The sequence below is a fragment of the Pinus tabuliformis genome, chromosome X (genome assembly GCF_031772625.1).
Source record: "Pinus tabuliformis cultivar Carrire ecotype Pingquan chromosome X, CPIR1, whole genome shotgun sequence".
Lineage (NCBI taxonomy): Eukaryota > Viridiplantae > Streptophyta > Pinopsida > Pinales > Pinaceae > Pinus > Pinus tabuliformis.
The window spans coordinates 337,073,744-337,079,774 of NC_142308.1; positions in this window are offsets into that span (position 1 = coordinate 337,073,744).

Genomic DNA, 6,031 nt, shown 5'->3' on the forward strand with positions numbered 1-6,031 from the left:
TAACCAAGAAGGATGCCTTCATCTGCTCTAGGTTCAAGTTTGCCAAGTTGCTCATCAGTATTTTTAATATAGCATTCGCTCCCAAAGATTTTGAAGTGCTTTACCGAAGGAGTCTAACCATACCAGAGCTCATGAGGGGTTTGAGTGCTGTTCACTCGGACATTTGTTTTGTTGAGAATAATAACCGCAACATGTGTTGCTTCACCCCAGAAAGTTGCGGGAGTTCCAGATTCATCAAGCATAGCACGAGCCATTTGTTGGACAATTCTGTTCATTCTTTCCACCACTCCATTTTGCTGAGGAGTTCTAGCTGTAGAGAATTCTCTTCTTATCCCATGTTCTTCACAGAAATCGAAAAATTCATTTGAGGTAAACTCCCCACCTCTGTCGGATCTAAGACACTTAATTTTGTATCCTGATTCATTTTCAACCAAGGCTTTAAAGGATTTGAATTTTTCGAATGCTTCATCTTTGTGCTTCATAAGTCCTAACCAGACAAACCTAGAGAAATCGTCAATGAATAATATCAAGTATTCTTCTCCTCGAGGTGTCCTTTTCCTGAATGGACCACATGTATCTGTATGTACTAGCTCAAGAGGCATGCTAGCTGATCCTTCCTTTTCCGGAAAGGTAGTTCTGGTTTGCTTTCCAAACTGACATGATTTGCATATGGTGTTGTCTGGAACTTTGATATCTGGAAGACCACGAACTGCCTGATATTTGCATGCTTTCCTTATTTGTGAAAAGCTTAGATGCCCCAACCTCCGGTGCCATAACCAGTGCTCAGATAGCATTATTGTTGTCCTTCTTCAAATATGTATAGATTATTTGGAGTTCTTTTACCTTTGATCACTGTTTTACCTGTATCAAGATCACGAACAAGACATCCATTTGATCTGAATATCACCTCGGTTCTTTGATCACACATCTGGCTGACACTTAGAAGATTATGTTTCAATCCATCAACATACAAAACATTTCCAGCTTTGAGCTTTTCTTTTAACTGAGCAGTGCCTTTTCCTTTTATAGTTGCAGGAGTATCATTTCCAAAAGAAACTTTCTTTCCTTTTTCTAGAGCAGAATATGATTCAAGTTTTTCTTTATCACCTGTCATATGCTTCGAACATCCACTATCAATGTACCATAGATTTTCCTGTCCCTCTGCATAAAATGCTATCCCACATCTTTCTGTTTGTGGTTCCTTTATTCTCCATGTTTTGGTGCTTGAGGCTTGTTCCTTTGTCTGTTGAAACCTGCTCCTGCATTCAGAATCTTCATGACCGAAGTTATTGCAAATAGAACATTCAACTTCATTTTCAAGAACCGAAAAGTTGTTATAGGTCCTTTTTGTAATCCCGGTCATACTTCTTTGTTTTTGAGCTTCTCTAGTCATGATCGTTTTATATGCAACACATTGAGCTGCTTTGTGACCAAAGTTATGGCAAGAAAAGCATTGTCCATTGAAGAAATTTCTGCGGTTATCAAATCTTCCGGCCAAACGATTGTAATTTCTATTGTCATTCATTCTTGAAGCAAATTGAGAGGATTTTACCTGTGGCTGGTTGTAGCTTTTGTTCATCCTTAAGACAGATTGCCCCTGATTTGCCTGATAGTCTTTGTTTGTAATTGGTCCCTGCTTTACTTGGTGATCTCCATTGTGCTTTTGCTCATTCCTTCTTGCTGCATCAAGATAACTCTTTGACGTGGATGCTTGAGAAGTTTCTCCATTATAGCCCAGACCTGTCTTGTTTAGAGGAGAGCGCTGTACATTGATGATCTCATCCAGAGTTTTAGATCCTTTGACAAACTTAAGATTAATAGCCTTTGTTTTCTCAATCTCTTTTCTAAGACCAACAATTTCGCCTTCTAACTTTTCAAGATATTTTTCTTTTTCATCAATTTGAAGTTGTAGAGTATCAATGATCCTATTCTTTTCTTCTATACATGTCTTGAGTCTAGAAATTTCTTCACAAAAGCTATCCACATCTATAGCATCCATGTAATCATCATCTTCAAATGCCATTAAGAGTTTATAGTCATTACCTCGTTCATCTTCGTCACTATTTGATAAACCATCACTATCTTCATGAGTGTAGTAGCTTTTCTTGTTCCATCTAGCAGGTTCCTTTCCTTTATCCTTATGAGGACATTTTGCAGCATAATGACCTACTCTTCCACAAGCAAAGCATTTAAAAGGTAACTTACCTCTGAACCTTCCAGTTCCCCTTTGAAGATTTCTGACAAAATTTGATTCTTCTTCTTCTTCTTCTGGCACGTGACTTGCTTCATAATAGTCTCATTTGCCTGAAGCCTTGAAAGCAGCTTCTCTTCTGTCTGATGGACCTCCCTTTCTCATTTCATAAGCAGTTAGAATTCCGTGTAGCTGAGACATAGTAAGAATTCGTAGATTTTCCTTTTCTTCTATTGCAGACACTTTAGATTTAAACTTGGGGGACAATGATCTTAGAACTTTTTCAACAACAATAGCCTCTTTTATTTCTTCACCCAAGTTTTTCATGCAATTAACAATCTCATCTACCCGAAGGAAATAGTTAGCCACACTTTCATCATTATACATTCTGAGATTCTCATACTGAATCTTGAGGGTTTGAAGTTTAGCACGCTTTACCTGTTCATCTCCTTCGTAGCTCAAGACAATCTTGTCCCATATTTCTTTTGCGGATTTATATTGCATAACCTTCACGAATTCTGTTTGAGATAAGCATCCCAGCAAAGTATTGATTGTTTTAGCATTTGTTTCATATTTCTTCTTTTCGGCCGTATCTGTAGGAGTAGCTGAAGGAAAAGTGTAGCCTGTATCTATGATATCCCAAACTTCTGTACCAAGAGATTGAAGATAGGCAGTAACTCTTACCTTCCAATAATTGAAGTTTGTCCCATCAAAAATTGGTGGCCTGATTGATGCTTCCCTCTCGTAGTTGCTCATGATGAATGATCTTCCTTCAAGCGATCAAGCTTCTCTGAAGGACCTGCTCTGATACCAATTGTTGGAAATAATACTGAGAGGGGGCGTGAATCAGTATTATCAAGTTCTTTTAATAAATCTTCCTTATTTATTCTTTGAATTATTTTTGCATGTCAGTACCATAAAATAATGAGCATGAACAAAGAAAACAGATAGTCACACCAAAGAACACAAAATGTAAGGTGGAAACCCAATGTGGGTGAAAACCACCTGCTGCAATATGTCTCTATCTTCTTTCAAATTAGAAACTCCTTTTACAATGGTTTTGTACTGGTGCATTCCTTTACCAGTACGCAGGCTGCAACCTGCAGAGAGCTACAACTATCTCTCGTTTTCCAGTCTCTCCTGGAAGGGAGCTACAACCCCCTACTTCTTTTCTTTCAAGGACCACTTTTCATAGATTTTCAAACTGGATCCAAGAACATCAAAAACCCATCAACTACACTTGCATCATCAATCTCTGATTTCACCAAAGCCAACCCGCATACAGATCTGCAAATATTTCCTTATAACTTTGCAGTTGTTACATCAGACATACCCAGATCATAACATGTGTAAAATAAAACATGCATCAATAATTCAGACCCAGATTATTAGATTTATAGATCAAGCGTATGCCACATATCACAGATCAAAATCATATAGAGATACCACTATTCCAGCCTTAAGTTTTTGACCCATCAATAGAACTTATCCTTCTCCTTACGCTCAGGTTCCTTCTTCATTCAGATCCAGATCTGCACCAAAACCCAATCACAATATTCCAGATCTAGCACTTTATCAGATATTCGATAATTCAGAAGATGCTTTGCCAAATGATCTCCTTCCTCTTTTATAGTCTTAGGCCTTTCACAATACCACGAGCCAAAACCATAGGATCAAAAAACTGTTGGACTAATACCATGAACCAACCATGAAAGTACGTGAGATCAACACTTTTGGATGCCATACCACGGGCCAAAACCATAGGATCAAAAAACTGTCGGACTAATACCATGAACCAACCATGAAATTGCGCGAGATCAACACTTTTGACGAGGTACCATGGTCCAAAACCATAGGTTCAAATACCAAGGACTAACTACCATGGACCAAAGGTAAGTTCTCCAACATATACGCGCTTTTCCTTGCATGAAAGTGCGTACCATGTCCAAAACCATAGGTTCAAATACCAAGGACTAACTACCATGGACCAAAGGTAAGTTCTCCAACATATACGCGCTTTTCCTCATAGGTTCAAATACCAAGGACTAACTACCATGGACCAAAGGTAAGTTCTCCAACATATACGCGCTTTTCCTCATAGGTTCAAATACCAAGGACTAACTACCATGGACCAAAGGTAAGTTCTCCAACATATACGCGCTTCTCCTTGCATGAAAGTGCGTGAACTTTTTCTCTACATGAAATAAACTTTTCTGTGCATAAAAGTGCGTGAACTTTTCTCTACATGAAATAAACTTTTCTCTGCATAAAAGTGCGTGAACTTTTCTCTACATGAAATAAAATTTTCTCTGCATATAAGTGTGTGAACTTTTCTCTACATTATAATTTATTATCTAAGATGAGTGGGTTGCCATCAAGTACAACATATGTATCATAATGCCAACACTTTCATGATCTTACTGAGATTCGAGGATTAGCATTTCCCTGCGAACTTCAAGAGGGAAAAATCGAAAAGAGTTGCCAGAGTCACATGCAAAAGGTCGTGATTGTTTTACACTCACGTGCCCCAAACCACCATGACGAGGCACCATACATTGCCAAGGAGCCATAATGGATTCTACAACTCGACAAGAGAAACAACCCAAAACAACCCTCCACCAAAATAACAATAAAAAGGTCGAACTATCACCCCCTCTAATCCAGACCTCAAAATTAACAGATCATCCCTCAAGCTCCAAATCAAGGGCTCGAATCCAAGAAGATTGGTTAATTCAGGTCATTGTAGAGACATGCAACACCACGAAAATAACCGCCACCACCCACATAAAAAACAAAGATGACTCCAAAAGAAGAACCTAGAAAACCATACCCCACGACCAATTGAGAAACCACACAAATTAATGACAACCCTGCTGCAATTATCTAAATCTTCAAACCACCCAATCTTCAAAGTATACTCAGTATGACCTAAATCTAGGAATGGTAGTCCAAAGCCAAACAAAAGAGCCATTGTACTACCACAAAATCCACCAGGCTAAAACAAGACAAAAAAGTGACCTAAATACCAACAACCTGAAACCAAAAGAGGAAAAGCATAAGAAATACCTTGAAACTCAATATCTAAAAAAGGTAACTATGAGAAAATGATCACTAATTAAAAAACCAGCGTAAAATCAGGATTATGTAGGTACAATACGAAGAACGTTACCACTGAATGACCCAATTACACCGAAGCATAAATATTCAGGAAATAAAAAAACAAGACCCAACCTCCTCAACACATATCTCATCAAAGGAGCTACTGACAACAAATGAATTAAAGTTGAAAGAGATTGAGGTATGAACCTCACCTTCGATCCTCCACCATTCGTACTTGTGCTAGTCCATAAAGAATGAGTGAAATTTAAAGCAATGGGATGTCTACCTCCCTCTCCCAAACATTGCCACACTACCTAGCTCATAGAACAAATATGACCCAAACAACTACCCATGATCTCTGAACACACCTTGATTTGGGAATATATAATTGAAATTTTAAATATATAAATTTTCAATAATATTTTTTAATTTTAAATAATTTCATCTTCAATATCATTTTAACCAAATAAACTAAAAACTATATATAAAAATAAATAATAACACACCCCACATATTCACACATAATAACATACCTCCCACCTATTCACACATAATAACATACCTCACATGTTCACAGATATTATATATTAGTGCATACTCAAATTTCTAACAAGTGACTTATATACTATTGCGGAGTAACGCTCATAACAAACGACTTACATACCATTGCGTACTATTTGATAGCAAAAGGGGCGTAGTAGGCCGTTATAACTACTGTCCGAGCGGACTGGAGAAGCGTTG